Here is an 8,546-nt window from a genome sequence, read left to right on the forward strand (position 1 = left end):
GTTGCACTGCTCTAATTCATTTTCTCTTACTGTGGTGAAAGCCAGCAGCAAAAGTAACATGTGGGAGAAAGGGTTTGTTTTGCTTATACATAAACATCACTGACCGTCTCCCATCTAGCAAATTCAAGACTGGAGATCAATGTAGGAACTGAATCAAAGACCCTTAAAGAAATGTGCTTACTTGCTTGTTCTCATGACTTGCCCAACCTGCTTTTTTTATACAACCCATGACTACCTGCTAGGCATGGCAACACTAACAATCATCTGGACCCTCCCAAATCAAGTAGCAGGACAGTATGATGAAAGTAGTTTTATAATTGTGGTTCCTCCTTCCCAGATTATACCAGCTAGGGTCAAATTGACAAAAACAAACTTGTCTCATATCCTTATATTATAGATTTTAAATCCTTGCAGATTCCAGGTGCTAAGATCTTGGCTCTCAGATAATGAGATTTCAGTCCTCGTTCTCTGTTTTCTTGTTATATGACCTCTAGAAAATTGGTTCACTTGTATGTAACTCAATTTTCTCATTAACAAAAATCAGAAAAATAATAGTCGCTATCTCAAAGACTCTTAGAAGAATAACATTTAAAGCATTTAATTCAGTCCCCAGCACACAGCAAACATTTGCTGTTATTTTCTCCTTCTTTTGCTATTATCATAATCCTCTTCTCTTTATTTTTAAGACAAGGTCTCACTCTGTAGCCCTTGCCAGCCTAGAACACATTATGTTTAACTAAGTATCCTTGAACTCACAGATATTGTACTGGCTCTATCTCCCAAGTGCTGGGATTAAAGTTATGTATACCATGAACAGCATATCATTGTTGTATTCTATTTTCTTTTTCATCATTATTGCATGATCATTTCACATAGAGTGTATTTTTACCCTCTTAAAGCTACATGATTTTTCCTTTTTTTCTTCCTTCCTTTCTTTCTTCCTTTCTTTCTTTCTTTCTTTCTTTCTTTCTTCCTGTCTTATAATGATGGGGGTTATTGTTAGCGATTTCCTCATAGTAATGAAAGCAGTTGATCAGGTCATAGAAGAAAGAAGGCTATAAATAAATGCACACACAGAAAGAGACAGACAGACAAACATGCAGAAAGAGATAGGGGAAGGGAAAGACTAAATACATGTAATTAAATTAAATTTCTTTCCCTTTATATGACCTGCATCTACCCCCAATGTTTCTACATGCCCTTGGAAATTACTGATGTACCTTCTGTCTCTGTGGTTTTCCCTAGTCTAAATATTTCATATAAGTAAAATGATAACATAAGTGGCTTCTTAGTCTAGCTTTGTTTAATTAGCATATTTCTACTGATTTGAAAGTATTTATTTGTTGTTTGAAAATTTCAAGCATGTATACAATCTATGTTCATCATATATATCTCAATACCTCCTCATGGACCCCCTTCTACAACATGGCCCCTGTTGACTCCATTTCTTAATTTTTTAAACTTGCCCACTAAGTTCAGTAAAAACATATGAATATGGTTCCATCCTTTGGAGCATGGGCAGCCTAATAGTGTCACACACCCAAAGAAAACTGACTCTCAGCCAGGCGGTGGTGGCACATGCCTTTAATCCCAGCACTCGGGAGGCAGAGGCAGGCGGATCTCTGAGTTCGAGGCCAGCCTGGTCTACAAGAGCTAGTTCCAGGACAGGCTCTAGAAACTACAGGGAAACCCTGTCTCGAAAAACCAAAAAAAAAAAAAAAAAAAAAAAAAAAAAGAAAAGAAAACTGACTCTCCCTCCTTCAGCATCTTTCAACTGCCAACAGCTTTCCAGGTAGGAGTAAGGCCTGGTAACCATGTCCTCTATCCAATTAGCATAATATTTTAAGGTTAAATTTTAAAAGGTACTAGGTAACTTTGAGGAAGAAGTTCTATAAAAAAGACACCATAAAAATCCAAGATGTGTACTTATCAATTTTAATAGGTGTTATTTTTAGAAGTTTTATACTCACACTAAATTAAGCAGAACATAAAGATGTCTTGTAAATAACTCTTTCTTAAATATGTGCATCTTTCCACACTATAAGTATCCTATATGATAATGACACATATGATTGAATTTATGATCCTACATTGACTTATTTTTATTTAAAGCCCATAGATTATATTTGGTTAATTACTGGTATTTCACATTCTGTAGGTTTTGAACACATGGATAATCACTTGTGTCTGTCTACTACAGTTTCATTATATAGTACATTTTCATTGTCTTAAATTCCTTGTTCCATCTCTTCATCTCTCCTTAAATACTGAAAAACTTAGATTTTCTTTACTATCTTCATAGACTTTCTTTTTTCAAAAAATCTTTTATTTATTATTACAAAATTTACTGCTGCTATAACATCATTGTGCAAAATTTTGTATGACCAACAGATGTCAGCTTCTAAGAGATTAATAAAGTATTAAGTTTGTGCTATTATGACCAAGATATCTAATATAAACAACATAAGGAAGGCAGATTTATTTTGTTTCCCATTCATTCCCAGAACATTTGGCCATAAGTACTTAAACAAAATCACAAGGGAGTGGTAACATGTGGCAGAGGAGCTTCTGTACTTCATTTCAGATAAAAATCTGAGAGGAGACTGAAGAAAAGGAAGGTATTCCTAAGAACCCACCTCAAGTTTCTTATTTATGTTAGTGTCAAACCAACTCCTAGAGTTTCAAGAATATCCCTAATAACACCATCTAGAGACCAAAAATGCAGGCTTTTGTGGTCGACTTTATATAACAATCATACCAAATACCAAGAAGTGTGACTGCTGGATCATCTGCTTTAAATTTTATAATTCTCAACAGATTTATTTAGGTCGGGTATGTGCAACTTCTGTTTTATAATTAAATGTTACTGTGCACATTTAAAATTATCCTATTTGATAATCAGCAATACTGTTGTCTAGTACTCATTCATTCACCAGGAACAATTTTTATGTCAAGAGAAAAGTAGAATAAGACCTATATGCCACAACCAATGAAAATATAGGCTTATCTTCCCTCTGAGATTTGCTAGAGGTTGAAAATAATACCTCTTTATGTCCTACAAACATCTGATCATTTCAGTACCTTTAGTTCATAAAGTGCATTTGTACTTTTACTTGGAGCTGGTGCACAGTCCATCCTTTCATGTCATCAAATTAAAATTGGAAGCTTTACAGGTTACCAAGAGATGTGCAAGAATAGCCTACCAAATGTACAATATGTTGCCTTACAAATCCTGAGAAATAGACCAAGTATTGAAATTATTTTTCATCATTGGTAGTGAAAACTTCAGTACCTTGGCTCTCATTTTGTAGATAACATTCCCCATATATTGAAGGACAATGAATACAGAGATTCATTTATATTGAAAATTATGAATTTCTATATTATTTGTCTTTTACTATTTAGAACTCAGAGGTTGTACTAAATTATCTATGGTAATGCTCCTCACTTTATGATCCATAGGCTTTTGTCAGTTCCTGAAATGTTTAACATTGGTCTAAGACAAGGTAATTTTAGAAATTGGCATGTGTAAAATCTTATCTAAAAACTTGACTGACTTGAATTTGGCATTTATTTTATAGAAGGAGAATTCATTACTGAATCATAAAAATCCAAATATATTAAATTGGAAATCTGTAAAAATGATAAAATGATAGTTACTGAAATCTGATAAGAATTTATTTAGAATGATTGAAGCTTTCTACTCCAGTTTACAAACTATTTTCAATCTAGTGGTCAATCCAAAATGATATTCTGAAGGATATCAAGTTGTTCAACATCAGTTCAGACTATATTTTGACTGAAAATAAGTAATTTTATTGCCTTAAGGTAATATAATAAATAATATATTGTTGTCTTTATATAAAGTATATGGACATACATATAAATAGTTTTTTTGTAACCCATCTGGTAAGAAAATTAAACAAAATGATTTTATAGACACTTGTTTCCAGTGTCTGTGTTGATTTTCTGTTGGAAAGATTTCACATTTGATACAATAGTTGTCATCGCAGTTCCTATTAGTTATTTGTGATATTCTATTGTTATTTTCCTTGCCTCAGCTTGCTTTTGCACCATCCAGAAAAGTGATAAAGGGAGTGTTAGAAAATTTTTCTTTGTTTCTCCTAAATATTTGGCTGTAGTGATTACATGAAAATGCCTCAGAGGCTTTGGTTATTTTTGTTTGAAAGGATCCCACTCCCCTTTCTCTTCCATAATAGCTGTTTTTCAATCAGACAAGGATCAGTTTTGGAAACCCTGTCAGTTACTTCACATACTTCTTCCTATTACATATTCTGCTACACTGTGGGGGGTGGGTAGGTAGAGATTCACAATGGATTTAGAGTCCAAAAGAATGTATTGGGAAAGGAATATCACTCACCTCATTTCACTAAGATCCCACTTTTACTAGTCTTTGGCTAGTGGAATACAGTGTCAATCTAAAATTGTAGTCAAAACCCAAATTTCAGATTTCAGGCACATTGCTATTCTCTGGTCAGAGTGTTTTTCTTTGTATGGTATATTCATTTTTTTATTTTTCAAGACAGAATTTCTCTGTGTAACAGATGTCATAGAACTAGCTCTTGTAGTCTAGGCTGGCCTCAAACTCACAGAGATTTGCCTACTTCTGACTCCAGAGAGAGATGGCATTAAAGGTGTGTGCCACTGTCACCTAGCCAATTCAATTATTAATATCTGCAGATTTCACTAAGAAACTATTGTCAGAATCTTATGGTATCAGCCTGTGACAATATTCCAGGATACTCCTCAGAGAATATACTTTGTTCCATCAACCAAAGAGCCTCAACTGCTCAAATGGATTAACACTGGGATCTCAGAACAAGCTAAGATCATAGAAATTCAAGTTGGAATTCTAAATTGATTCAAACTCTTTCTACTTTTTTTCCTCAATCAACAACTTAGTAGGCTACTACTGAAGTAATTTCTAGGGATGTGTAATAAACTGATTGATTATTGCTAGTTTTCTTTAGAATACAAAAATAAAATGTAGATAAAACATATGGCTTTTTCAGGAATTATACCTAATTTATCTCTGAGATTTAAAAGCTGTTGTTTTATCTTTACCACACCCAGATCCCATTACTTCCATTAACATTAGGAACACAAATCCATGACAGCATCTCCCACTGCTCTATGGAACAGAGTTCAAACACTATAGTATTGAGAAGATTACACATATTGGTGCCATTTTGACATTTCAATTCCCATCAAAGTTCAACCTCTTTCTTCCAATGCAGTGTTTCTCAAACAAGAGTATGCATCAGAACCCATTGAAAGGGTTGATAAAAACACATTACTGAGGCCTAACCCTAGAGTCTAATTTAAGTGACTCAGGCATAATCTCCAAAAACTTAGAATTATAATACATTTCCTGGTCAAACTAATCATGATTGCCTAGGGAAGTGGTTCTCAACATTACTAATGATGCAAACCTTTAGTTCCTCATGTTGTTGTGACCCCCAACCATAATATTATTTTCATTGCTATTTCATAACTATAATTTTGCAACCATGATGAATCATAATATAAATATCTTTGGAGACAGGTTTGTCAAAGGGGTTGTAGCCTACATGATGAGAATCACTGGTCTAGGGATTGCATTTTGAGAACTATTGTTCATTTATACTGGAACATATTAACATTTTCCAGCACATTAAATTTTATTTGCTTTGAATTAATATTTTATAATCCAGTTCTATTCATGTCTTTAACATTCACTTATTGGTCTGGCAACAACAGTGTTTTAACCCTGCAAAGGTAAATTTAAGTAATGAAGCACTAGGTCTTAAAGTTACTGCTGAAATGTGTATAATAGCAAAGAGATTGCCTTTGCTGGTAAAAGGGATTAAGGGAGATGGGATTCCTAAATTGACCTTGCTGAATATAGAAACATTTTGAGCTCATTATGCTCCCTTTCTTTTATCTCCAGGAATCTTAATTGACTAAATACATCTAACAGTCATAAAGTATTGCAGCCTATTGATGTACAGAAACTGCAATGATCCACATTGATATAACAGAAAACAAAGTGGAGAAACATGAAGGTTCTTGAACAATGATATACAAGCATGAGGAATCAGTTTACTGATATTCTGGTAATTACTGATAAGCTGATAATCAGTTTACTTGTGTTGAGTGAGGCTGCTCATTCATTTCTGGCTTCCCTGACCTGAAATAACTACACAGAAACTATATTATTTGCAATACTATTTGGCAAATAGGTTAAACATATTTCTGGCTAACTCTTATATCTTAAATTAACCCATATCTATTATCTGTGTATTGCCACATGGCTGTGGCTTACCAGCAAAATTCTGGTGCATCACCTCCTCTTTTTTGTCCTAATAAAAGGAATGTTTTAACTTTAATGTAGTAAAATTACATATAAAAAACAAGTATCAAGCAAGAATAACAGTTACAATATTTATTTCTACTTTATCTTTTATCATAACTAAAAATATAATTATAAATATCTATTCTTTAATTCCATCAAAGACTCCAGAAGGATATATTACCTAAGTTAACAAGAAGTGCACTGTAAGCAACTTGCAAAACTCTCCAGATGACATATTTTGCTACCAGGAAAGTCACTCAAAGTCCTTCAGTAATCTTGCTGACATCCAATCTTCAGCCTAAAGTCCCATAGTATCTGGCAGCTTTTCTGTGAAGCAGGAAATTTCAAAGAGAGTTTTGCCTATATTGGCAGTTTGTTAATCACTTCCTGCTGTGTTCAGCAAAATGTTTGGCAGACTCCTTCATGAAGGATAAAACCCTGAAAAACTGTCTCACATTCTTAAGGCAACATCTGCAGTCATTTGTCTGCATGTCCAGTTCATACAGCATAACTACAAGCAGTCAAAGAAAGAACAGTTCATTGTCCAAATGGCTAACCAACTCCATAAGGAGCCTCTTCAATGCCCATCAACCACTTGAAGTAGATTGGTGCTCCCAGGATCAGATGTGTCTCATTTTCATGAAAAGTCCTAAGTTCTTAAAGCATTTAAATGCTATATTCTGTAGGTCTTTGAAAGTGTTGAAGGTTAGCTATCTAACTGAAATCTATATGTATCTAGAAACCCTAACATGACTACAAGCTTGAATGTTATAGATGACTATTAACTTGTATTTCTTAATTATACATTACATTTTTAACTGAGATTCACAAACACAATACCTTAATCAAGAGCATATATATATATGTGTGTGTGTGTGTGTGTGTAAATATATATGTATATATATACATATATATGAATATATATCACAAATTGACCTTAAATTTGTATCAATAAACAAAGATCTATACCAGTGCAAAGTATCCATGCCTATAACATATCATCCTTTTGTAAAACATTGTGCCTGTCTGGGCTCTATGTGCTACCATACAGTTTGTGAACTGGGCAAGGGGCTATAGATTGAAACACAAAAAGACACACAGAGACACAGGTCATCATTGATGCCAGAATACAGAATACCCCCTTTATTGTGTCCAGAGGCAGCTTATATAGGGATCCTTAACTGATAGCCATGCCCCAGCCAAATGCACCAGAAACCACTCCCCTGCCATCAGGAGCTCCTGAGGGTCTTGTGCTTAGAGCAGTTGCAGCCTGTCTCAGAGCAGAGGAAAACAAGTTGTTTACAAGAAATTCATGATCTGGGGGTTCACTTCTCCCAACACCCTTTAAATGTAAATAAATATTATAAACAATATTTGGGAATTTGGGCATAGTTCTTTCCAAAGTACTTCTTGTTGTTTATTGGGCAAAGCATTTCTAGGTTTCACAGAGATGTGCTGGGAAATCTTGTTCCATCAAGCCATGTTAGCATGGAAGGAATCCACAGGTTTTCATCCTCTGTGGAAACAAAATCAAAATTCTTCTCCAAAGGAACATATCCTTATACCCCAATTTTGAAGTCAAGATACCTTTAACGTATATATGTTGGTTTAGCTCAGCAGCCTGTACAATGAAATGTCTTTCTCTACTTAGTTCATTCATAGTCAAAAAATTCAAAGAAAACACAATATACATAATCCAGACTCTCATTCTTCTCTCTCTCTCTCAAGCCTATATACATTTTTAAACACTGTGACCCATTTAGATTTCCTTTTCATTAGAATCTGTCTTTATTGCATATCTAATTATTTTCTGATCAGGAGCACTTTCTTTAATGCTAAGTGAGCCTGGCTACAACCAACTCCACAGCACTTCCTGTCAGCTCTACCCAGTGCAACAGGGTGGAAGCATGTTCAATGCCTCTGTGAGTCTTGTACACTGCCCCATTTTCAGATACACAGCTGTTCTATGTTTTCTTTAAGCAAGTTCTAGCACTCTGTTCACAAATCCCATTTAAATGTTCCCTAGCTGGACCCCCTGAAAGAGTCAGATCCATTTGTGCTGGGAAACTAGGAAGCTGCTGTTTTTAAAGAAGCTGCACAGTTTTTACTGCACTTCTTTTAAAGGAGCCACAGTAACACTGCTCACAGCAAGCAAACAGAGCCCATCCAGAAAACATGCCAGCTAACAAGA

The sequence above is a fragment of the Arvicola amphibius genome, chromosome X (genome assembly GCF_903992535.2).
Source record: "Arvicola amphibius chromosome X, mArvAmp1.2, whole genome shotgun sequence".
NCBI classification, from domain to species: Eukaryota; Metazoa; Chordata; class Mammalia; order Rodentia; family Cricetidae; genus Arvicola; species Arvicola amphibius.